Here is a 26883-nt window from a genome sequence, read left to right as displayed (position 1 = left end):
ATAAAAAGCAACAAACGGTCGCCCTAGAGCTCTCCACTGGGCGATTAGTAAGCAGTCCATCATCGCTGTCTTTGTTGGAAAACAAACTGCCCAACCAAACTCTGCCAAAAATGCATCGACGTCGACTGGTTAAATCAGACTAAGCGCGTTCGTATGTCCAGTGACAGAGTCACCAGCAAAAAACCCGCAATATTGCCGCGAATCACGCGTTCACTAAGGGCGAGGCGCAGCATTCGCAAAAAGCTCTCACGCTAGTACTAATCGTAAAATAAAATTTCAACCACGATGACTGATGCTGATTTCCAATGGCCTACGCTTCGAAATGGGGTGGCGACAAATATCCACCTATCCTGCTTGAGCTAATCAAGCTTTACTACATTTATTGCAGTTGAACATTTTGCCTCTTTGTAGTTCATACTGTTTTTCTTCATTAAGACCTCCGTCACTGTATTTCAAAGTTACCTAAGCCTGTGAGAACGCGGCTTTATCTCTTTCTTGCATTTCTACAACCAATACTGTAAGCCCCCTGTTGCTTATCTTGAGCGCTGATCAGTGAGCGCTTTGAATACCCGCTCTTCTGGAAGGTGGACGTTCCCTACGGTTTTTGCTGGGCGAATATCTTGGCATTCCATTACGATGTGCCGATTCGTCTCCGGAATGTCGCTGCAGCAGACACATGCTTCATCTCACTGCGAATATTTGCTCCTGTGCGTTGTTCTCCTTCGGCAGCCAGTTCTTGCCTCAAATATAAAAAACACTACCCACCCCTTCCCCATTTTTCTTATCGTACAAATTGCCTCTTGTGATTGCTCGCTTACGTCTTTGTACACCTCCATGGAGTTTTCTTGTTTTCATCCTTCGCGCTGAATTTACCAATCAAGCCATTTCTGACACTGTCCTTATCAAAAGCGTAGGGTGAAGAGCGCTCAAGAAAAAAAAATCGCGAACAGTTACAATACTCCCTAATGCGAATTTTGAGCGAAGCTGTCTAGATGTTTTGAAATCGCGATGTATTTTGGCAAAGAATTTGATTCAGAATGACAAAGTGTTCTTGGCGGCGCCACTGAGCCTCTGCTCAGGCACCTCGTTTAGCGTCAGTGGCAGACGAAGCATTTCCACCGGTTGCGTCCCTCATTGTCCAGACAGAAAGCGTCAACACGGGAATGAGTTACTCGCGCAGAGCGAATTCCCTAACGGCAGTGGCGCAGGCAGAGTAGCCCATGCGCAGTGGGTCCGAAGCCCACACGAGCGCTTTGTTTCCTTATATGGCATCGGAGGACGCGCTCGCGCATGCCTTGTCGCCGTCGTGGAGCACGTCTCACGCAGCACTCTGCTATCCTCCCCACACTTTCGCCACACTCTCCTCCTCCGCTTTCCTGCTCGCACTCTTATTCGCTCTCGCCGTCTTTCATCTGCCGCTGTGCGCCGCGTTCGTTCTTTCATCCTTGACTGTGCTCGTTTGCTCGGTTACGCTGAAGACGCCGAACGACGCCGACGCTTAGCACAGAAACGGCCGCCTAGGAGATGCGCTCTAAAAACATGGTTGAGAATTGGACCCGGGGCTTCTGTTTCTTTTTTTTTTGTTATTGCAATAGAGATGCTGCACAAAATTTCACTTACTATAAGCCCAAAAGAATGGCTCGGCAGCCTCCTTTATAGCCCAGGATAAGTCCCCTGCAGTGGCGATAGCGGTGTTGCGATATTTTAATACAGAAACAGGATGTTACACCGTTCAGTCGCCTACCTGTTGTTATTTGCAACTTGCATCGAAGAAGAGTCCTGCCTAACCAGGCGGTTTTGTCGAGAGGAAGCAAGCCTTGCTACTACCGATTCTTCGCTGTGTACTTCGTGCAATGAGACAACAGACGTTGAACACTTTCTTCCAGGCGTCCTGACTGTGCCTGGCTTGCTTTGTCCAGGAACCGCTGCGTCCTACCCAACCTGAGCAGGACGCCATTCTGCATATTGACACATGTGTTTCCTTAACGTTGCTGTTCCCGTCGCCACTCATCGTGTTCGCGCTGCTCTTCGGGAAGCCTAACTACGCATGGCCTTTCCATAGCGCCCTCCGAACATAAATGAAATCAGTCACTAGGCGGGTCGTTCTTTTACATACGAAAGTGTGGTTACGTCACTGCCTGCTTCGTATGCTACAGCTGTCGCTTCACGGCAACTGCAGCTTATGCGACCGTAATCTTTACCGGGAAACGCTTGCGACAAACGCTATGTGCGAAGGCGAGCTTTCTGGTTATTTTTTTCCCCGCACGGCTGGCGCCCCGCTGACGCGAATCCGTGGAGGTGCGCCATCTCGTGGTGCTGCAAGGAACCCACCGGGGCACATGGCGCACGCCTCACGCTGTGACTGGTTGAGTTATTGCCTACGGGCACGACAAATGCATTGGAGGTTACAGGTATACAGCTTCGCTGTACAAGTCACAGGCCTGAGCGACACACATGCAGCACTGTCACTGCATAAGCTGGAGGAGGTGCTCCATGGGAGGCCGTGGTAAATAGCTTCAAGACGATAACTGCAAGTATACAGTATATGGAAAGTAGTGTTTTAATTTGCAGACAATTTTGAGAACGTACTGAACTGTCCGCCTTGCGTAGGCGGCGAGCTGCGGCTTGTGCTGCTTTATGCATAGTGGTCTGCTGAGCCCGATGTTGCCTGGTTGCAGCCGCGCTTAGCTCTACGATTCGCTTCTTCAACAGCGGTTCGTACCATGCGAGGATGCGCCATAACGTGCACCGAATAGTAAACACATGTATCGAGACTATGCGGCACACATGTCACATCCTTTGACACGTGGTACGATACGATTCAACTGCTACAGGTTGTGAAACCTGGTGGAATACAACGCAATGGCAATGCTAAAGTTGCACGTATCGACGCTACGCGGCGCGCGTCTCACGTCGCGTGACAAGTGGCACGGTACGATGAAACTGCTACATGGCGGGCCACCTTGCGCAATAATATGCAACTGCATTGAAAAGTGCGCACATATCGACGCTACATCGACTCCTGTAGAGGGCATTTTTCCGCAGCAGCTGGCAAGCGCTAGCGTGGCGTAGTGGTATAGAGTAGCTGACTCGCACAGGGAACCCGGGTTGGATCCCGGCGGGAACTGGGTATTTTTTTTTTCTAATTTCTGGAAATAGCTGCGATGAACACCGGCGGCGGACAACATCGGGAACCTAAACGGCTACGGTAACGAGCCCATAAAAGCTAACGCTGTAAAATTGTTCTATGCACCGACATCAGTGCCTCAACACAACTTCCACCTTAGTGCGCGCACCTCATCGATGTTTCGATGGCTCAGTTGAACGGAGCGTCAACTTTAGCAGATAACGTTGTGCTTAACACAAGTAGACGTGCTTTGCTTCTTTCAATTTTGTATTGTTATCGCTGGCATGACTTTAAGATGACGGTAATTACCCGTGAGCCGCAGAAACAAGGCCCCTGACTACCCGATAAGCCGCTAATGCTACCGGAGAATCCCCGTAACAACCACTGCTGTAAAAAGGATAGGCAAGCCGGCTGTGCAGAGGGAATGAAGAGGGGGACAAAAGGCAACATGCGCCCAGACGACAGGCAGCCAGCTCCGAGGGGGCGGCAGCCGCAGCAACTACCGTGTAGCTCCGCGAACGCTCCGGATGAGGAAAGGAAGCCACATCACGGTCGGTCGCGCCAGAGATGACGCTCCTCCCCGCACTCCCAGTGGCTGCGCCAGCTGGCGATAATAGTCTCCGGCGCGCCGCGAGGTCTCCTTCCAGACGCCACGGTAGCGGCGGCAGTCGCCGCCGATTTCTCCCCCTTGATTGGTCTTTTGCGCGGGAGACCACGAAAAAAAAAAATGCGGGAATTGGGGAGAGAGAACGGAGGCGCGCTTTAGTGTAGTCGACGTGGCAAGGAGGTTCACTGAAGGAAGGTGCAGGTCAGAGGAAAGCGACGACCACATGCAGCTCCGCATCGCCACTGCCGCTTCTCATCGTTCGGTGGCGCCTCCTACACGGAGGTTGTTCGAAGCTCTTTCTTTCTTCTTTTTCTTTTTTGGTCACGGGGGAGAGGCAGACGCGCGTGCTGGGAATCGATCATTCACGCCAGTGATCAGGTGGGCGAACTCGACTGGCCAGGCCCGCCTGCCAAAGACGACGACGACAAAATGGCTCTTCGGATCCTCAGCTGCGCGGCGATGTTTATGCCCCGTTCCGCCGACCCTCATTTTCCCGGTTCTCTTTCCCTTCGATTACCTTTTCCGCATCCTTTATCCCTACCGGCCCGCATCACTCTCCATCTTCTGTTTTGTCTCTTTCACAGACGGGGACGTCGGATTTGGCTTGAATTCACGTACGCGTGTGCCACTGATAAAAACAGCGAGCCCGAGCCCGATGTTTCTTCTTCAGCGTCTTCTTGGAGATTTTACTTGTTCAAGATCCCATATTAAGTAGCATGGGCCAGTGTTCTTTTTATCCCGACTACAAAAGTATTCTGTTGCCCAGTTTATCACTTCTTAGGTAAAGATTTTTGTCTCCATCTCTCTTTCTCTCTGTTCTGCAATCTTCATTTTTTTTTTAATTTGTAGCGGTAGGAAGTTTGCAGATGAAGTGGATGATGCGAACCCTGAATCCACCGCTTCTAATGGAAGATTGATGAGCCAGAGTTGCCTTTTTGTAAACTGCTCTTAGTGAAATCTTGGGAAGCTCACTTCGTGCAAGCAGTATATTGCGCAGAGAAGGAGTAACGCTGATGGCATATTTAAAGCAACGAAGAAAAATGCTGAGTAGCTTGTGCTGCTTACCGGCATCTTTTTCGATTTTCGCGCAGTCGCGGCTTTAGCTTACAGAGGACGGCTCTAGTATAGGCGCTTTTAGAACAACTGCAGAAAAAGGAAAAACGTTTAGCAGAAGCCAGAGAGCGAGCGCACAATCTATAACATGCTGCTTCGTATGACACTTTAGTGAAATTCTAGCCGAGCCATTCCTCTGAAAAAAAGGAGGCAGCACTGATTTTTCTCCTTGAAGTAAAACCATTCTACCCAATTCGCGCCGGATACGAAAGACGAAATGCAAGAAGCGACATACAAAAAGGCTCATGTGCATGGATTTCGGTACGAGTTAAAGATACGCAGATGGTCAAAATTATTTTGGAGTTTCCCACTATACGTAGTGCCTTGTAATCACATCGTCGCTTTGGCAAGTAAACCCCAGATTCTAACTTTATCTTTATTTTCTCTTTTGAGCCCTTGCTAAGAAAGGAGAAATTCTCTAAACATGCGATACAACACGCACCTTGAGCCGGCTAACCCGTTCGAATAGCATAAAACTTTTTTTTCTGTCACTCTTGCACAAAAAAGCATAAAATTTAAATAGGACACATTAAATCTGAAATCAGGTATTGTCGCACTAATCTAGCGGTGGCCATTATTACTACCGGGCTAAAAAAATATGAAAGGATCTAGGGCCGAATTCGCAAAGCTCTTCACTCGTAAGTACTCTTGGCCACTGGCTGGCCGTCTTCGCTAATAAAATACACCCAGCATCAGGATTGGCTGGAAAGTTCTCTACGAACGATCCTACCCTAACAGCTTTTCGTACACACGGGCTCTGTTCTTTTACCTTTCGGGCAAGATTACAAGTTTGCCGAGTATAGTGCAATTATTGAGGACTGCCGCTCCGCTTCATATTTGACGCGTTCCTTATCTTGTATAATGTTCAATTAAGTGCCCAACTTTGTCGACGTGGTGAATCGTTGAATCGCCGATGTTAGAATGAAGACCGATAGGGCCTGCCATGGCATTGGTCGTCGCTCCGTATACTACTACAGCAGGTGGAACAGAAAGAGAACGGAACAATAATTTATCCCGCATTTACATGAAAGCGACACTAGCGCATTCCATTTCCTCGTTCCTCATCATATTGCGATGCGCCAGTGCTTGCAGTTAGGGTTTTTGACGCATCAATCCTCGTGCGCCGGTATCCGAATCGAATTTGCGCCTGTTTCTATAGCAAACGCGTCCCGGGCTCGGAGTTGTTACGTTTCGCCTACAACGCGCGGTAATGCCGGCGCGGATGCAACGGACGCCGGGGCTTCGTTCAAAGCGGCGGACATTTTGGCCCGTTCGACGCCGCCGCAACGCCTCCCCGCCAAGCGTGTCCAGGCGTGTTTCAGTGCCACGTGTCTTCGTATGTGCGTGTGTGTGTGTGTGCCCACGCTTGTCAAAGCGCGGCAGCCGGGGAGCGGAGCTCCCCAAGTGAGGAGCCAGGAGGTCTGTCCGTCGGCGGGTTGGCGATGCGTCACTACACTCGGCTCACCATGTCTCTCGGCTCGACCGTGCGCGCCGTCGTGGGCTCATGCTCCGCCGTCGCGTGGGCTCTTCCCGTGACCTTCCTTCTGGCCCGCGACGCCGAGAGTATAAGAGCAGCTGCCCCCGGACGCCAGGAGAGAGGCTCCGATTTGTACTGTTGAGTTACGTGCTCTCCCGTCTCTCCACTTCGGTCGACCTGACCGGCCGCTCTTTTGCTATGTTAGAATAAACAAGTTGTTCTGTTACCAGTCTACTCTTGCTTTGCCGGGACCTTCGGATGCTTCCAGTGCCCCAGGCCGCCAGGCCAACGCTACCCTTGGGGCTTGCGACCCATTCGCAATAACGGGCGCCAGCACCGAGACCCCAACAGAGTGGATAGGAAATCAAACGCCGCGGTGACTCTCTTTCACCGTCTCCCACTTGATGTTACGCGCTAGCCGTTTACGTAAATATTGTGTAGGCGACTTTCCCCGCTTACGATTGCGAGGACATAACACGGCGCCGCCTCCCCGCAGTGTCTGAATGGCAGTTGAATCACGTGCCCGTGCGTCGGCTTCAGCGCCGTCGTTTTTAGCCCTACTGTTGCGAGATTTCGGGTGGTTGTAGCGTTTCATTCTCTCTCTCTCTCTCTCTATCTCTCTCTCTCTCTCTCTCGAGAACACTCGATCACTGGTTTACTTAAAAACTTGTGTGCTGTATGAGAATGTCCGGGCTTTCTCCGTGCCAATTTGGGCCAGATATTGTTCTACGCACTGTTACAGAAATAGCTACAAGCATGGCAGATTTTCGGTAGCTCAACGGTTCTTAAATCCCAGTGGCAAATTTTAAAGTAGGAAGTAACAAGTTCCATTCAGAAATGTGAAGCAGTCGATTACATAAAAAGAAATATAGGAGACGAATTAAAGAAAGTGGAGCAGCCGGCGCCGTCTAACAGGCACAAACATATGCTTGCATACAGTTCATGAAAGTTCGGCAGCATGTTGCACTCCTGTAACACCTGAAGGTGAAAGTCTGCTGCACAGTTGGCAATGCGCCGTCTCGCATTGTCGCGCTGCTGCTTTCACAGTTCGGCTTCTTCGGCTCGTTTTTGACGCTTAGCTGCGGCTTCGAGCGCTCGTATAGTGGGGTCAGACTCGAGCCAACGACGTTTCTTTTCGACTTTAAGTTGCACCCTCTCAGCAGGGCATTGAAACTTGTACTGTTTTGTGCGTTGCATCGGTGATTCCAATGAATGTATGCACTGTTCGATTCACTTTGCCGAACACTTGTAGCCTCAGCCTTACAGTATGAGTCATTGCATATTTTGCGTGCTCATGGGGTAGGAGCCATTGCTTACAGGGTATGAGCCATTGAGAAGGCGACGTGTTTTTTTTTTTTGTATAGTTCGACTAGACGCCGCGTTTGTTTTCGCTGTATGCGTGATTCCAGTTAATGTATGCACTGTACGCTTCACTTTGCTGAGTGCTTGTGGGGGTGGTAACAACTTTATTGAGATTCTGCTCAGTTATCTGGCAGGCCCGAGTCCAAGGATGGCCCCTCACGAGGAGCGACCCTTTCTGCCCAGGCAACGAGGGCTTTTTGTAGTTTTTTATCCGGCGTTCTGAGCTTGTAGCATCTGGATTACGAGAAAAATGAGCCATTGCATTTTTTGCTTGCTTAGGCAAATATCTTCGTTTCGTAGCTTACGCGCAATATGGGCGATGAATAAATATGAGCCATTGCTGATAGCCCACATGGCCATTGCTGCATCATTGCAAGCTGATAGATTTTGTATCATTGGACCAGACGACGCGCTTTTTTTTCTTTCTTTTGAGGCTATCGGGGGTATGAGCCAGTTAAGACTCTCGCCTTAATAAAAAAAAAAATGAAGCCAGTTATGCAGTGGCACAGCGACTGACGTCGTTAATCTGAGGTCTTTAGTTGCTTTGAATATGCGAAGAGATCACATTGTAGATGTTCGAGATTTACTCGCACGCGTTATTATTATTATTATTATTATTATTATTATTATTAATATTATTATTATTATTGCCACTACTACTACTACTACTACTACTGCCTTCTGGCGTACAACGTCCGCACACGCCTGTATCGCATCGTTCGGTTCAGTCAGATCTTTGTCCTTGGTCATCTAGCACCTTCAAATGCGGCTCCATTATGCGGCATCCCGCTGCAAATATCTTCGTTACGTAGCTTACGCGCAATATGGGTGATGAATAAATATCTGTAGCGGCCTTTTGAAGTGTTATCGCCGCGCAGAATGCAAGGAGTTAGGGATCAGCGGGCGCCTTTATTAATTTGCATAAGAAGCGTATCGTGCCGCGTTGCAGTGCCTCATCCGCACGCGCCCCAGCGTCCGATATGACAGAGAAAAAGAAGATTGCTGTAATTTTCTTTTCTTATATTAGGAGACGCCCGAAGAGAACAAAAGAAAAAAAGAAGAGGGAAACTAGGAAATGATGTGGGTAGTATGGTATGGTATGAATAACTTTACTTGGCCCAGAAGGTCAACCCTAGGTTGACGCGGGTCGCTCCCACGTTGGGACTGTCAGGCCGAGCCCTTCAGCCACATCGCGGGCTTTCTGGACTGCCCGTAATGTGGGTAGTGGGTAACGTGGGTAGCGGTCATATTTAATTCCACTGTAACCAAAATATTTGCGTAATTTTACCTCCTGTTTATAGTATGTAGCGGTCAAGCGTGTGTTTGTTCACGCTGCTAATGAAAAAGCAAGTCACATAGTAAAATAATTTGTTTTCCACAACGACAAGCGCTATCAACGGGCGTAACCTGGCCGCGTCTTGAAAGCTAACAATCCTTCGCAGTAAGTTAACTTCCTGATTTCAAAATTCCTATGAAGGATACTTAACCCATTCAGGCTGTCGGAAAAGCTCTGACCAGTTTACTTTTGGATGTACTGTGTCTTGTCGCTGCATTAAAAAAATATAAAAAACTATTCTACAAAAACAAGAATAAATCCCGGCTTTGATTGGATATATTCCAAGGGAAGGGAAGCGTAGTAGGGGGCGGCAGAAAGTTAGGTGGGCGGATGACATTAAGACGTTTGCAGGGACAGCATGGCCACGATTAGTACATGACCGGGGTAGTTGGAGAAGTATGGGAGAGGCCTTTGCCCTGCAGTGGGCGTAGCTAGGATGATGATGATGATGATGATGATGATGATGATGATGATGATGATGATGATGATGATGATGATAATGATGATTCCCCGATTAGCGTGTAATAAAGAGAATCTAGACGGCCCCGAACAACATTTTTCTGCTCTACTAGGGCAATCAGTGCTCTTCAACGACAAGAGGCAACATCTATGAACAAGTGAAATAAAAAAAGAAATTCACTGACGATTACGATACTCCCTAATGCGAAATTTGAGCGCAGCTGTTTACGTGTTTTCATATCGCGATATATTGGCTGGCGTGGACAACCTGTCTCCTATGTCACGTTGCAAACGGAGCGAAGTATTTCTGAACTGCCTCGCCAATTCTGACGTGTGGGCGCGATTCGCAGCAGCCGCCGCAGACGGACCTCCGTTCATGCAGCGCTTTGCTTTCATACAGGTGACGCGTGCTACTCTGGCGCCATCTTGTAGAATTCGTCGTCGTAAAGCACTTCGGGCGTGGCACTACGCTTTTCTCCTCACGCTTTCGCCATATCCTCCTCCTCTACTTTCAGCTCCATGGTACCGCTGCAGCATCCTCCTGCGCTTTCATCCACGCGCTCTCTTCGCCATCACCGTCTTTCGTCTCCCGCTGCGCTCCGTGTTCGCTCTTATCCTTCGCTGTGCTCGTTCGCTCGGCTACGAGGTAGGACGCCGACGCTCACCGCAGGAACGGTTGCCTGAGAGCTTCGCTCTAATAAACTCCCTAAATTGCGGTATAAGATCACCGCGCGCGCTCTCGGCCACGGCCACGCTCTCGGTCACGTGACCCAACTTTTGACCGCAAGAGTGATTGCTGTGCCGGCACTTCCAGTGGTACCCTCGTGGCCGATAAATCCAGCTGTCGCATTAAGGCGGCGCCTCTTTCTGCACCCGACGACAGCTTTCTTTGGCAGCACAGCCAAAGCTACGCGCACGCAGTCGCACATGCGGAACTTCTGCTTTCGTGTTACCACGCCAAGTAGGTCTGACGTTTTGCCGGCGATTTACAGGGCCAGGAAAACGAGACATTGACACCAGGAAACCAGAAAACTAGGAACAGCAAAAAGAGAAATATTTTTACTAAACAAGCTTGTTGTTTCTTATGAAATCAATCTTGAAAAAAAATATAAATTCGTATGGCTTGCTTTAAACAAACGTAGCTTACATGCGCGGACTAAATGCAAATGCGCAGCAAGAAAATGTGTGTTTCGTCTCCATAGCTTTGGCTGCGTTGACACAGAAGTGTGGCCGGATTTAGCTTGTCATGCCAGTTTATGTATGAATTTGAAGCGTTAGAAAAGATTGATGCGATGTGCTACCGTTAAATTAATGTAAACGTTGCTTTCGTTTCAAGAGATTTCACGGCCTATCCCTATCTCAAGAAGAGAGGCCACGTACAGTACGTATGCTTTACCGTGTCAATAGATAGCTTTACCTTATCGCGAGTGTTTTCGTATAAGCAACACCGGAGACGTTGACCTGTGCAGCGACATTGGTGGAGCCCCCTTGCAACTCGGAGTTTAACCAGAGGGCGCCCAACTATTTTTGCCGCAACGGGTCATGTCCTACATAGTTGCTGGCGTAAAGGCATCGGCAGCAGGACAATCAGTGACGCACTGTATAGCGGCTATCTTTTCCTTCTTTCTTTTTTTGTTCGACGAGAACAGTCGCGCAGCACAAACACGCTTCTATTACCGTGGATTAAAACATCACAAGATGTCCCTACCGACGCTGCTGCTGCCGTCTAGGTCACCGGTGTTGTAAATGGCAGTATGTACAAGTAAAGGGTTAGAGCTTTGAATTGCTGAAATTGCGCACGAGCGCACAACGCATTAGGACTGCTGATACGTAACACATTTCCGTAACTAATAGACGAAAATGGTCCCTTTATGTTTGTTTTTCCACGAACAAATTTCACAACACAATCGAAGGCTCATGCTTCCCGCCATGTTTGTGAAATGTGCACTTATCGACGTTTAACGTGGACAAACTCCACATTGTCGTAATGACAATTGTAAAGTTCATGTTCCTGCGGTGAGCGCAAGCCATATGTTAAAACGGACTAAAAATGTTCACAGGTCAAAGACACATGAAAAGACGTTCGCATGGGCCAGTCGATCACAGAAAACACTTACTGTATCCCATTCCTAGACACGAGGATACCATCCAACATGCACTTTGGAGATGACTAGTCTCAAGATTGACCGCGTCACACTCATTGGAATGGCTGACTGTGCGAGCTGTAGCATCCGAGGTTGGAGCCACATATGAAACCATCGGGCAGATTTCATGCACGCTTTTGAAAGTTAACTTTACACGTTTGAGCAAAGTAAGAACATCATTTACGGCTGCAAGAGCAACGATGAACACCTCGCCTTATGGACACCTCACCTCAAGCTTAGCACAACTGGTAGCAAAAAAAAAAAAAAAAAGAATAGAAGAAGAAGAACAAAGACGCAAAATATCTAACAAGAAAAGAAAGGCACAAAAGATCTAACACTACTTACTGAGGTACATGAAACAGCGCAGTCACTGTTGGAAAAGCGCGAACGAACAACACTGAACTGTAGTTGTCATTTGCGAGAGTGTCGAGACAAGCAATAAATTTCCCCGCTCCGCGCACGGCGTTTTCCCCCGCGCCTGCTTGACAGCTCCGGTCCGGTTCAAACTTGAGAAACGGCAGTATGCGAACTTCGCGCACTCCCGCGGGCCATTCATTACATTTGTAAGTAAAACTTCAAACAAACCTGGCTAGCCGCGCACAATCCCGATGGGGAAATCATCAGTGAATACAAACTGAGTAGCGAGAAGCAGCCGGCTTACCAGCTCGGGTTATACAGATGGTCACTTTAACGTCACGGCGACACGTATGTCAGCCTACACGCGGGAAAGTGAGCACCGGGGAGGTGAAAGGTTCCGGTGCAGTCCATTGTAAACCAAAGAGACACGGGCGGGGTAGGCAGGAAGTACTCTATGTAGGCCGTTAGATGGATCGCGCTGTGCTGACGCTTCTCCCCTCATGGCTCCTGAGGGGGCGGTTTGCTTCCTTCGCGGCATGGAATAAAAAAGGAATGGTTCGCTCACGTGTCACTGTGAGCGGAGACTGACCGCCATGGAATACAGGAGTTCTCATGAGTGCTATACACAAAGTCAGGACAGCGTAAAAACGACACTCCATTTGACTCCGTAGAAAAATCATATAGCCACCTTCAGCTGCTGCTGCCAAAATCGCACTGTCGGCGGAGGGATTTGGCTGCATAAGTTCAGCAGAATCTAAGAAAAGATTTATTCTGCACTCTATCGGGCTGTGTACTATCACGTACACAACGTATCAGACGGTGATGCCTAGAATATGACGCACAACTACATGTTAGTACACTAAAAAAAAATAGCCTAGTACATTCGATTATTCTTCCTTGTAGTGCTATTTCTTTCTTCCCGAACTCGATTGCTTGCACTTTATACAAGAATGCGTTATTTCGCTACAAAAGTATGACAATGCGATTTCAGGTTTATTTATTTATTTATTCATTTCCTCAAAGGTCTCTTGTTGAGACATTACATGAGGGAGTGGAGGGTTAGTGACAAAGAAAGGTACTACAAATTACAAAGGGATATTTTCGATGAGTCGCTTGAATGCAAGTGGGTCGATGATAGTGGCAACTTTGGGTGGGCAGGCCATTCCAGTCTCGTGTTGTGAGCCGGAAAAGTTATTGCTGAAAAGTCACGGTATGGGCTTGTGGGGGATATACTGTGTTAGAGTGACTGGTGCGGAAGAAGCGTGCACGTCGAAGCTTTGACATACTTCAGCGTCACCTGATCGAATCTTAACAAGACAGCGTTTCGTTCCGACTTCTTCATTGCCAAAACGGACGAGCTCCTGCTTTATCCTCTAGCATGCGACAAGTAATCAAAAATAGAGCATCTGAACGTGAGTTTGTATAATCTATACAAAAGGGTACTTTTGGCACAGGGTACTTTTCCGAACGTCTTACAGAACACTTGTTCCAAGGTCCTGGTACGACTTACAGTAGTGAACGCCATTCTGATTTTCCTGCTAGCTCCCTTTTACATCGCCTTCGCCATCTGCGGAGCCTATAATTGGCTAGCGCCACGGAGGTTGCAGACCTGACTTCTCGGCGTATGAACCCTTTCAGCGAGCACTCTACTGCCGCCCATAAGAGCCGCCACTTAAAGCAACCGCCTGAATATGTCGTGTGGCTCTAAGCGGGTGAACATATTTAGTTGAAATGCATTAAGTTTCGTATAAAAAATTGTCCCTCGGCAAGGCGGCAACTTCTCTCTCCCTTTTACACTTCCACGGCCACGTAAAATATCCTCCTGAGCAGTATCCGGCGAATTCGCGCGTTAGCGGAGTTTCCCGCGTTGGCGCTGACACGCCGGCTAGCGATAAGTGTGCCCATGTCGACAGGAACGTTCAGGACAGCGCTGCACTATGATGTACTGCGCAATGGCACGCATAAGCCCACAAAACTACGTGAAATGGGAAACCCTACCGAAATGATACGCTGACTCACTGAGTCCAACTTGGTATGGTTCTCGGCCACTGGGTTATTCATACCCATAACTCCCACGCAGGGCGATTATTTTATTGTTGCGAAGATTGGAATTCCAGCCTGGCACATGCTCGGGATGCCTAGACTGTCTCGCGGCTAGAAGATGTCTCGGCGAACAGCGGCGTACGCTTGCACGCAGCGGATACGATGCACAGCTGCAGCCGTAGACAGTGGCGCAAGACTCCTCTCTACGCCTTTGCATTCCAGCTGGACTCTGCCGTCGCGAAGCTACCCTGCTTTGCCGAATATGGCTAGGGGTGGCCTTCACCAAGTCTTTTGTTTTCCGAATCGGATGGGCCGACGACGCCTCGTGTGATGACTCTGGTAGCGAAGAGGTAACGAGGAGGTAACTAGGAGATTCTCTGTGACTGTCCTCGCTATAATTTACAGAAACGATCGCTCGCAATCGCGATAGCGCTCTTTGACCGAAGACTTCTAACAGAGGAACTTATTTTAAAATGCCACCATCACAAGCCATCGCAGCAGAGGGCGACGAAGGCACTGTTGCAGTTTTTAAAAGCAACAGAATTGGACAAGCGGCTGCAGCCGGAATAGATGTTTATAGTGCTGCAAGTGCTACTGTGCTGTGCGGCAACAGTATGCGGCGACAGTGACCGACTGTGGTTGTAAGTCTGTGCTCCTTTCTTTCTTTATCTCTACTTTGTTATCACTTTACCTCCCCCTCCCCTCTCGCCCCAGCGTAGGGTAGCGAACCGGATCTTCCCCTCTGGTTAACCTCCCTGCCTTTCCCCTTTGCTGTCCGTCCGTCCGTCCGTCCGTCCGTCCGTCCGTCCGTCCGTCCGTCCGTCCGTCCGTCCGTCCGTCCGTCTGTCTGTCTGTCTGTCTGTCTGTCTGTCTGTCTGTCTGTCTGTCTGTCTGTCTGTCTGTCTGTCTGTCTGTCTGTCTGTCTGTCTCTCTCTCTCTCTCTCTCTCTCTCTCTCTCTCTTTCGGGCACGAAGTTGTCTATTTTAGTTGATTTGCAAGCTCTGTCATCGTAGCTCTGCTTCGCTGGTATTTGGCGCTGCCTAGTGGTGTGTCGAGCTCGGCCTTCCTCGGTGCGCTGTGCTCGTTGTGCTAGCTCTGCTTCACAATCATGGGCACGTGACTCTTCTATCAGGCTTGAATGGCTTCAGCCTTCCTCCACCCTTTCTTAATGGTCATGACGATGGCGCTTTTCGGAAAAGAACCTAGAATAACCCAGGGCGATACTACCGCAACATAGCTGTATATGTAACACCAGCATACTGTGATCTGACTTCTGCCATGAACACAGATTGGGGGACCCGACATGTAACGTACAGATGCTTAACTGAGATAAACTTCGATACATGTCACTGTAAAAATGCACCTGCTTTTAAAGTATTAGACCGAAAAAATGGCGGCAGGTGGGCTAGAGAAATAAACATAATAATGAAGGCTGTTGAAGTTGTTGTAGCTATATTCGAGCGTGGAAAGTGTTTGGGATCAAAAATACAAAAGAAATATTTTAAAAACGTAGGTGAGTAAGAGAGATAAACGTCAGAAATACACACATTCACTGACTCACTTGTATTCTTGATTTTTCTCTCTGTCCAACACACACACGCACAAATCTCTAGCTCTCTCTTTCTAAGCAAAAAAAAAAAAAAAAAAAAAAAAGCTAATCATGCCGGCCGAGCTGACGCACTATGCCTTTAATACGCTACCGATGGCACGAGAAACTTGGGATAATTTAAAGATCCCATTTTTATTTTTATTCATTCCGATGTTCGACGGGGGCGAAATTCAAAACGCTCGTGTACATAGATTTAGGTGCACCGTGCAGAACTCCTGATGGTGAAAAAATTAACCCAGAGTGCCCTACTACGGCCTGCCTCATCATGAAATTGTGGATGTCGCACTTAAAACCACTAAATTAACTTACTTTTTTAAACACTTGTCCTACAGGCAACACGTTCGCCCACTTTTGCACGCTCCTGGGAGGCGGAAGCTGCTCTGTACCGCACACTCAAACCAGCGGGTTGGCGAACTCCTCCCTCAAGCGTTACCCACACGACTCATGCGCGATGTTCGCTAATCTCAGCGTTCACTGCACAAACCGCGGCGGCGGAAATGAAGCCTCACCAAAAAGTCGTTAAAAAAGAATAACGGTTAACGGATACACACGACCGGTTGCCCTCTCCTCTCCGCTCTCTTTTCCAACGAAAATTTCTAGCGCTTCGCCATTCTAACCCTGCCAACTTTTCGGCGCTCCCGATTCGGTATTGCGAAAGTTGGCATTATGCCGAAAAGTCACGAGCGCATTCGGCGCATTCCGCGTTCGACTGCCACGCAGAATTCCACGGCAAGCAAGGCAGGCGCACCACAGACGCGCGAGTGCGACAGATCTAGTGCGGGCGTTTGCGCGGGCGACGAGGGTGCAAGTGCACGGCGCGCTATCGGCGGAAAGCGTTAGCGCGCCCGCCCCCCCCCCCCCCCCCCCCCCCCCCCCCCCATGCCCCACCACGGGCCGCCGCTGCCGCCGCGCAACGCGTATATCGGCCGGGCGGCTTCCTCATTCGGCGGCTTCCTCGTTGGGTGGCGTCCGCCGGCCCCGTAATTAACGGCGTGTCCAGCCAGTCCTCGAAAAGCGCGAGCGCGCGCAGCCAGCCTCGGAGGGCAGCGCCTACAGCTTAGCGAGCTCGCCAGGCAGCGTGTCGCTGATCGCTTCGGTATTGATTGTGCGCCGAGGTAATGAAGCATCCGCACCCCGGCACTGATTTCTTCATGCGTCGCTGCAAATCGGCTCTTTCGCTCTCTTTCCTTCACCTGCGCATTATTTTATCTCCCTTCCTACTCTATTTGAAAAACTAAAAAGAAACGAAGGGAGCGCAGGGTGTTACGAAACCACATATACGCCTTCAGAAGCACCGAAGTGTTACGCAAGCGGTGTGGCTCGCGCCAGCTAACCCGAAGTGAAATCAGACGATTTTAATTCGATTGTACTCAAGGCTGATACTTTCGGAGCTTCGTTACTGGCTCCAAGTTAGTTCCGTGCCCAGGATCTCCGAACGTGGCCAATGGGCGCTGCACATAGAGCAGCAATGGAGTAGAACTGAATAAAAGCAGCCTTTGTAAGTTACGAGCGCGGTGGCCGTATTCGCAATGCTGTTTCCCCGTAACAAGGCGCCGACGTCGGCCTGCGCCTTGACAACTATACAATATTGACAACCGCGATTGGCTAGAACACTGGCTTAGCTCAGAGCGACCGGACAATGACTCTTGGTGTCTTCCTGCTCGTCGCTGCGATCAGTCACCACAGTGGCTCAAAGTTGGCAGAGACCTTGAAATCATGTTGTTAGCTGTGGTGACGCGTCCCACTCGCTGGCGTAACAGAGGCCAGAGCTCGGCCATCGTAGCAGCACTCGAATATTCACCGGCACGTTAGTGTGATCTCTCGATCGTTCCTTGCGGCTGTCCATCCAATAGGCCGGTCGACGCGAGCATGAATCACACTTCTTGCTGGTGAGGCTCTGCAGGGTCTCCGCCGGCGCAACAGCTTTTAGTGATTGGCTGCCTCCTTGACAATCGTATTTTTGGGCTGTAATAATGTGCCACTACAATGACTGGTGCTTTGATAATTGAAATTGGGGGGGGGGGGGGGTGTCGACTTTCACATGCCCATAATGTCACGCAAGCTGTAACACACAGCGAAGGTACGGGGTAGACTTTGACTAATGCGACAGATTTAGCTTCTAGAATATTGCACCATTTTCGTGCTGCGGAGAAGCAAATGTGAACGTAGCATGTGAATCAGTCTTTCGAGTGGATAATGAAAATACATGCAGGCTGAATCGAAATAACCTACAAACAAGCCCTTGAAGATGAGCTAATCCAACACGGGCTTGGAATTGATTGACCAATGGTCGTCCGGTCATATTATTTAGCAATGTTCTTTGAGAACGGTGTAGCGCGATTATTAACCCAATTTCCAATTGCATAACTTTTCCTGTCTCCTGATTACACGGTGTGTCTAGTTTTTAACGTGGACAATTTATGCGCTGGCGCGAGCTTTCTTCAGGGGACTTATATTTTCAAATTCTTACGCAACTTCATACTCGGTTCCTGCGCCGCAGAGTATATAGTATTGCGTGTCACATATTTTCTTTTTTTGAAGAATATGCAGCCAGAAGCCATTACCAGTGTAGTGTTTTAATTTTCATACGCGTTGATTACGAAATACGCTGAGAAACCCAGTTCTGGTAATTGCGAACATCGGCCTCCGCTACGCTGATATGGTTCGAACGTTAATCTTGTGAAACAAGAAAAATCGCCTGGCTTGAAATAGCGCACGCCTCGTCGTCGTTGAAGGCTGCATTGTGAAAGGAGGCTTATACGAAGGAGTAAATGAATACGACCGCAGCCGGATCCTAGTCTTGCTGTGCTCGGTAGACTCCCGCGTGCATTTTCCGATGGATATCGCACATGGCGCAATGCAAAAAAAAAAGCAAAAAAAATAAATAAAACGGTCATGTTTCCTCACATCCTACCTGGTCATACTGACTAAGCAGCGCATGTCAAATAGTACTGCATCTAATCACTGAATTCGTCATGATTGAAAAGGAGTCTCTCTTTTGTTGCGAGAGCATTCTTTGTCTGCCGACCCACACCCACATTGTCCTGGCCGGCTGGGTATCTGTCTGGCCTCGATATCGCGATTGCGTAATAAAGAAATTAATAAAATTTTGTCCTCTCCCTAGAGTCTAAACCGGGTCTGCAATACAGCAGGAGTAACTATCTTCAATGCCACGTGGTTATAGTCCGGCTTTTCGAGCATGCCAAACAGTGGCGGGCGAAGTCTGATGCGTCCCGCCGGCGACGCCTGGATTCCTTGGATCGCCGAAAAATTGCCCCCTGCATTGCTCTGTTTACTGTGGCCAGCAGCAGCGTGTAGATTGGCTGTTGCAGCAAAGCTTGCGCACAACTGCGCGGCGAGTGAGCGTTTTTTTTTTTTTTTCTTTGGCGAAGGTACAAAGTGCAAAGACATGGCACGCTCCCTTCAGTGCATCCGAACGATAGGCCAGCATGTCTGCCGGCCAGTCAAGCTAGCGCGCGATGCACTCTTGTCCAGCGGCTCTAGCGTGAGAAGAAATATGTTTTATTACCACGTCAGCCGTCGGGCACGCTGACCCCAGGGATGAATCTCCGCATGGCTGCTATTGGCTGTTTTCAAGCAGACGCTCTTTCGACGCTAGCGCCAAGGTCCCCTTCAGTTACGGCCCTAGCAAGAGGGCGATACTTTGGCAAAATGGCAGCGCACATGATTGTTTACGTTGTCATGCCAACAGGAACAGCAGCCGCGCGGTGCCTCCTACCCCTAGCCTCCTCACCCTAGCGATCTTTGTTTTTTCTTTTTGTTTTTACTATGACGACCCACTCCGCTCCCTCTCCACCCTTTCCCATGCTCCACGCACCTTCGCTTTTGCTTTCTTTTTGCCTGTCCGCGGTGCGTGTTATTTTTTTCTTTATTTTTTTGTCGTACGCACGCCCTACCCCAGGCATTGTTTGTGAACTGGCGCGTGGTGCGCCGTGGGTTCTTTCTGCGTTAGCACGCACGCAGTCTTATCCATACTTCGAGAATGCCAGAATATGCCACAACATACATAAATTCCCCTTTCAACACAACAGATATTTACCCTCGTTTTATTGACTTCCGTTTCTGAAAACAAATATTTTCGCATAACTTGGTAGGATACATGCTCAAAAAATGAACAAAAGTGAAGAATGCATGACATGTGCATGACTACCAAACAACACAAAAGTTCAGAGACAGTGTAATAACAAAATAAAAATTAAACTCCAGAAAACGCGAAGGCCGTTTCATGTACACACATATAAAAGATTTTTATATAATGACCTAAAGACGATAGTGTAGAAGAGCTTCTGATATGCGCACTGAGAGCTTTTGATATACTCACTGAGATATTGCACAAAACTGGACGACGTGTATGACATTGTCATGACAACTAAAGAAAGGGAAAATTCACTGCTAATCGGAAAAACAATGACACGTAAAATACCTAAAAAATAGAATAAAATGCTAAGATTGTTTTATTGGCAGCCATACGAAGAAAAAAGAGCAAGAACTTACTTATGAACATGCACAAAACTATATGAAATGCGTCACATGTTCATTACTACTGAAAGAAATGAAAAAGACAGCAGAAAAAAAATAACATTGTACTAAAGACAGAAATATACGTTATCACATTATCTTGCACTTGGCCACAACTTGAGTAACGGTGGCAAGGGGGAGCAGAAGGTATAGTCAGCTTTTGCAGCCACACATAGAAACCATTCGCGAAAAGGCCTATTCTTCAATCAAAGACCAGTTGAAATAAGCCAACACGACTTTTCTTTCACCACGAATACAATGCTTAGCAGCAAAATTGTGTCACTTAAGGCACTAAATCATACCTACTGGGCACTCCTTTGTGTAATAAAGACGAACTGCAATAATCGCATATAGGACACTTGCAAGGCTCATGCTTTCCAGAAAAAAAGCGTATCATGCCAACACATGAAGGTTGTTCACGCGGTTTTTCCATCGGCAATTACTGGGATAATACATAAACACGAACAGTAATTTTTCAGCTGTTAGTACGTTTGTAAAACGCTGACACACATAAAAAGCACTGAGGGCGGAATGGAAAGTTGGGTGAGTTACTGAAGTTGCAGAATGAGACTTGGCACAGAAAAACAAGTCATACAGACCAGGTGACAATGAGGAGGAACATCTATTTGTCAGCTTTCTCTACCGGTAAGAGGGAAATGTAGCACAATCAAGGCGCAACGATGTCCGGAGACTCAGGGAGCATACACATGCACAGGGCCGTGTTGATGAACATGCATGCGTCATCTAATGTCCTTGGGTCTGCGCGCTCACCTGTTGTTTTTAGGCACTCGGAAGAACCTTGCAGGGCTTGTTTTAGAGGTATTTGTGCACCACTGCACGATGCACGAGCGGTGCAAGTCGTGGAAAGGGTGAAACATCGCGGAGCACAAGCACACAGCTATCGAGGACCACCAAACTGAAGACACTGCTCACGCCGGTGACGCACAGCAGCGCACGTTTCCCGATAACAGCAGATAACGAAACATGAAACTTTATGCAGCGGGCTAAGCTAGCGCCGTGCAGGCAGGCGCGCGCGGAGACAGTCGAAAGTGAGGGAGTTGCGAGGGAGGGCAAGGGGAGAGGAGTTTAGAGGAGGAGCGAAAGGACACAGCCTCCTAGATCGGCGCGCGCGGGTGTGCGCAGATCTAGGAGGCCGTGCAAGGGAAGTGAAGTTGCTTTCCCGCCCTCCTAATGGATGGCGCCAATTACCTCTGTCACCGAAGCGCCGGGGTTTCCGGGACCGGCGCTGACTACACCGTGACGCTGAAATGTAGTGGAGCGTCCACTTTTCGCCGGTGTCGCGGAACTGCGCCGCGCGTGGGGGGCGTCCACGTTAGGCGGGATCATAACCGTGACTTAGCTGTTGACAAGGGGTACGGGATACATGCGACAACAGGAAGTTCGCATAACGCGATCATTCACGTCGCTCGGAGCGACGGCCGGCACGTCATCAGATTTACCGGTAGTTCCCTGCGCTGTGCCATCCATCGCAGAATATGAAATCCACATATTAACCGTCGCAGCCGTTAGAGGAGGGTACTCGAAAGAGACGCCCAACAGAAGAAGACGAAAAAGAGATAAATGATTAGGATCGATGTCATGTTGTAGCAGAACGTCGACACTATAGGCTGTCAAAACTGATGCAGCTAGGGAACGTCGGCACCAGGATAAAGAAATGTATTTCGCTAGAATAGCAGCTTGGGCTTGTTTGCTTTCCGTCCTGGTGTTAACAGCACAAAACGTAGACGGGACACGAGACGAAAAGAAGACCCCACAAACGCTGCGCTTGTGATGTCGTCTGCTCGTCTCGTGTCCCGTCTACGTTTTGCGCTGTTAACATCAAAAAAGTAGCTTGAGCCCTCCAAACGAAGGGGGAACTTGAAGACAAAGAAGACGACCGCATGGACGTTTGGAAATTGAACCTTATTGACAAGTATTGTGTCCCGTGGGAATGCTCTCACGTAACTTAGGCAAGCATTGTATAGATGACGATTTAGCGCTGAATGCTGCATTAAGCACGATAGCCGTTTCATCAGGTGCATAGCCGCGAGGGTTATGCAAAAGTTCCCAAATACATTCGGCAATACCTCGATGGAGACTCATGCGCAGCTCCACAACAAGAGAGTGCCTCTGGTATAAGCATACTAATAATGAAGCTTTTTGTTGGGGAGGATAAGAGGAACTTTTAGATAAATGGTTCATTTAGAACTTCCTTGAACATTGAGATCACCTCTCGTACGTAACTGCCCAGTGTAAGGGAATTACCAAGCATAATGAATGGCAAGGTGGGCGCATGAAAAGATCAGATTGAGTGACATTCCTCTGTTCAGTGCAACAGAAGTTAAGTAACGTATATCTTATTAAATATTAATGTGGTTTAGTGACTCGGCAAAAAGGTCAATCATATACAGCTTTCAGGCAAATATAAAATTCAATAATTTACATAGAAGAGTTATGACTTGGGTTGTTACTTACTTGTTACAGCCGAACAGAGTAACAATGGAGGAAAGGGACACGCGGAAGGCATCGACAAGGCACTGCGTAGCGCCTCACCTATGCCCTCCATTTGACCCGTCCATGTAATGTTCCTCCATTTAATTTATACATCTCAGTGTGAAACGTGGATATTTGTTCTTCGTTTAAGGCGTTGCCTGCACTTTCCTCTTCGTATAAACTCAGTCACGTAAGGTTTTCTACTGTGCGTTTTTAAACAGACCAACCATATGGGCTCCAAGGAGCTGATGACCGCGGATCAAAAAAAGAACGCAAAGAAGTGGCGAGATTTCTTCAGAAGCTAGGAGCTTATGTAAGACCAAGACGTAGTCCACACATTGAGAAAAGCACCGTTTTAGGCTGCACTAAACCTTGTTTTACTTTTGACTTAACTCCAAAGCGCTGACATTGAACGCGCATAATCTTGTGCAAGTCAGTCACTTTCTTTCTCTTTCTTTTCTTTTTCTCTTTCTTTCTTTCTTTCTTTCTTTCTTTCTTTCTTTCTTCCTTTCCTTACTTCGTTTCTTTATTTCCTTGTTTCTTTCTATCTTACTCATATTTCTTTTTGTTCTAGTCAGCGGCTAAGGGTACCTTGACCACTACCTCTTTTCACCTCTCTTATATGTTTCCGTAGGTTCTAAAGCACCTTCACCAGGCACGTTGGAGAATATTTATTATGCACTGGAAGTCGCGGTGCAGAGAGCGTCCTACCGCAAGAACTTGTAAAGCTTGCTTAGGAGTAGCAGGAATAGGATCAAACGAAATGTTGCGAGGCGATGGAGCCACACGACGAGTTACTTTCCGCGCAATATGGCAGCGTTAAAATGCACCGCATGAGACGACTTACCTCATGTCGAACTACCCTCTCCTGCCGCATCAATGCGATTTACCTTCCTAGGAAATTACCACCGTTTACATCAATGCGATGCGCTGGAAATGCGACGCGTAACATGTCACATTCATGTTAACGCCGCTTTTTACTCTCTTCTCACTGCGTGGCGCATTTCCAGAGGTGGTTCTGCACGCTCTGCGCTTCACTGGAAACCCCGATATTACGCTGCTGCCAGCCAACTATGCCCTGCTGCGGGTGACACGCGCGTCATGTGGAGGCGGCAGCTGTGACGTTGCCTCTGTTCGAAAGAGAATGGTTGTTCTGAGAAGAAGGGCGCACGAACTTTGGCTTTAATTTCAGCTCCTCTCGCTGTGTGCATTGGTGCAATTCTTTTCAGGCCTGGTCTCCACCACGTGATACGTGCTCTGCGCTTGTCTGTTTGTGATTTCCATGAACCATATGGTCAGCTGCTCCTCTAAGTCATATGTTGAATAATTATTTTACTACTCCCGATGCTTACACTTCCGATCTCTCTCAAGTTCTATACAATTAGGAGTCGAATCAAATTGTCCACTCACACTTGTGAACGCAAATAGACTTGAGAAAAGCAAGCGCTTACCACCTTTCTACTTTACGAAATAGTCCAGGCTTGTCATGGTGGATTATCAAACCTGCACCCTGATTTCGTCTCAAGCATAGGCCAAGTATTTTAAGCGGCGCTGGAATTTCGTCCCCACTCTCTCCCTCTACATTTCCTTCTTATACGAGCTTCTTGAATTGGAGGTCCGTGCGCGGAGCACGACACGCCCCGCGAAAGCGAAAGACTGAAGTCTCAAATCCGCTAGCCGAACATGTAAGTACAAGACGCGCCTAACCCTAATCACGAAGAGTGGCCGGCAACATTAGCTGCTCTCTTCGAGGTTCAGCAGCAACCTGAAACCTTCGTCCAAATCGATTCCGCTCGGCTGAGCGCGCCCGCCTCGAACGAACAAGCCCCGGGGCAGGAAAGTGCGCCGTCACACAACAGCGTGCGCAAGCAAGATCTCAATCCATCTTTATCCGGGGCTTTGCGAGTCCGGCGCTTCAGCTCGAAGTCAAAACGTGCAACGGGCGGAGAAGCCAAATCGAATTCCGCGCTTGAATTCGCATTCTGGACAGTGCATGTGCGTATATACAGGTGCTACATACAAACACCAGGCATTTTGGGTCGCGTCCATATACTACACGACCATACAGGCCTACGTCGAACGTCTGCAGTGCATTCGGAAACATTCTGTTCCCGGGCAGCATACCGCTGCGAACCTTATTGCATTCCGCAGGACAGCGAGGCGTTTCTTTCCTTTTTTCATCCTGTGTGCTTCGTGGACAGATATAAGCCGTAGCTTCGCGCACCCGGGCTGGCGTGTTGTGTCACCATTCAACTGGAACGCGCAGCGCGGCGGCGACGTCGGGTCTCTTGCCGTTTCTCTCTCTCTCTCTAACGATGGCGTCAGCGGCTGCGCCAGATCCCTGCCTCGAGCCGCTGCCGTGACGTGGCACGTTTATTTACTTACGTCGAGAACGCGTGCGCTCCGGGACGTTTTTGGTGTATGCTATGGAGGTTCCGGATAGGTTTCCTTTGATATGTGCCGCCGCTCAATTGAGAACAAGTCAGTGGACCATCTTCTTTGCTTGAAGTGCCGAGTTTGCGAAAAGATGTTCCTATCGAAGAAACGTTCTTAAGTTGCGTCAGCGTGGCACAAGAGTATGCGCCGTGGTATATTTTTTTTTTCTTTTTTTATAGTAAGCACAAGACACGTGGCTAGAAAAGTATACAGAAGAGAAGCTGACATACTGCCTTATGCTGCTGAAAGACGTTTCAGTTGGAACTCGTTCCTAAGCTCGAATTTTCCTAGTCAAGGTTTTTTCATGCGTGAACGAATAAGCAAACTATACTAGTTTCGGCATCATTTAACATGCGGCAGCATGTTGCCCTGTACCCATACCACTTGATGCTATACATATGCTACATGTAAAGTAGAAACCACACTTAATCCGAACACGCATATTATATTACGAAGCAAATCCACGTCATCTCTCTACATTCGCAGGAAAAGTGTGTTGCGTACATTGCACGACCATTATAAAAGTTTCGCGAAGCTTTTTATTCATTTTCATCATTATATACCGTTACATTTCACATTCATCTTCAGCTTTTACTTTTAGGTTACGTGAGCTGCTGTAGCTAAACTGGCATAACTATCATGGTGCCCTGCAGGACCAATTTCTTTCCGGCGCCTCAAAACTTTTTAGCGTTGGCGCCCCAACTAACACTAATCGATCATCTACGTAGAATTAGTCAAAATGAGGTGGGTTGACAAACGAGAAGAGGAAAAAAATGACAACCATTCTACTCTGTGGAGATGGAATGGCAATGAAAGCTGACGACAGTCAAAGCTCTCAAACGAAAAGCACAGTGCTTTCGCTGCCATTCCATCTTCGCAGAGCGGAATGGTTGTCACCTTGAAGGCGGTCACATCGCCGGGAAAGTCTTGGAACGTACGGGACAGTACCTGGAGCACACGGTCCCGATTAGTCATGTCTCGTACATTTACGATCCTCGCCAGGTCGTTCTGGAACCACAGATGGTCGCACTCTCTGTAACTAAATGCGAAATGTGTATCCAGAAAGTCTAGTCGAAACTTGGCATCCGTGCCTTTGAAAGTAGTTCACTCGATCCATCCGGTTCCTCTGCTGCCGCATTGCCTTGCGAGTCTGGTGTCGTTGCTCGTTTGGAGTTGCACTGGCTTGCGATTGTCGGTTTCGTTCAGCATCGCGGGAACGTTCTTCGTCGGAGGTCGTTTCGCGCCGGCACCGTTTACATTCTCGTTGCTGCTCCCTCCGGGGCTCCTCGTACGCATGCTGTTCTTTGGGTGTACGAACTATACGTGTCCACCCCATCGATAACGCAGTTGTTGAATGGCTCATACCCCCTTAATCACTGGCTCATACCCCCGTGGACGCCGCCTCCCAATTACGATTACGGAAGAGAAGTGAATTCTATGCTGGAATAATGAGCGGCAACGGAGCCAGCTGACGACGAACGCACGAGCGCTAGCACTAGCGCGCTTGGGCGGTTGGTGCCGAGAATAGCCCGCAGTATGTGCCATTGAGCTCGGACCCTTTCTGCACTATCACCAGGGTCGGCCCACATGATGATTTTTTTCTGTTGCCGGACGCCGTAAAAACTGCGGAAGGTTAGTCATATACAGCTTTCCCTGTAAAACGACAGGCACATACTCAAAGTACGGAAGATGCATTCAGTTTGGGCATTAATAGACATGACACGTTTACTCATATCGAGAATGCGCACCATCCGAGACGAGTCGCTATATGCGTTGACTGT

At 48.6% G+C, this 26883-nt stretch overlaps 2 protein-coding genes across 7 annotated transcripts in view; one reads left to right on the top strand and one right to left on the bottom strand.

The window, feature by feature from the left end:
• The window catches only part of LOC126537170 (glutamate receptor 1-like), a 212027-nt gene that overhangs the window by 127836 nt on the left and 57308 nt on the right, over positions 1–26883 (top strand). The window lies entirely within an intron of this gene.
• The window catches only part of LOC126537186 (uncharacterized), a 456401-nt gene that overhangs the window by 411635 nt on the left and 17883 nt on the right, over positions 1–26883 (bottom strand). For 2 of the 3 annotated variants that reach the window (XR_008613656.1, XR_008613657.1), the window contains exon 1: positions 20945–21203. The exons of the other annotated variant lie outside the window; for it this stretch is intronic. The gene's annotated coding sequence lies outside the window, so the exon portion shown is untranslated. Of the gene's footprint in view, positions 1–20944; positions 21204–26883 lie in introns of those variants that run through there. 3 annotated transcript variants of the gene reach the window in all.

Source organism: Dermacentor andersoni, chromosome 4 (assembly GCF_023375885.2).
Source record: "Dermacentor andersoni chromosome 4, qqDerAnde1_hic_scaffold, whole genome shotgun sequence".
Classification (NCBI taxonomy): domain Eukaryota; kingdom Metazoa; phylum Arthropoda; class Arachnida; order Ixodida; family Ixodidae; genus Dermacentor; species Dermacentor andersoni.
Note: the sequence above shows the minus strand (reverse complement) of the source record. Positions and strands in the feature narration are given on the sequence as shown.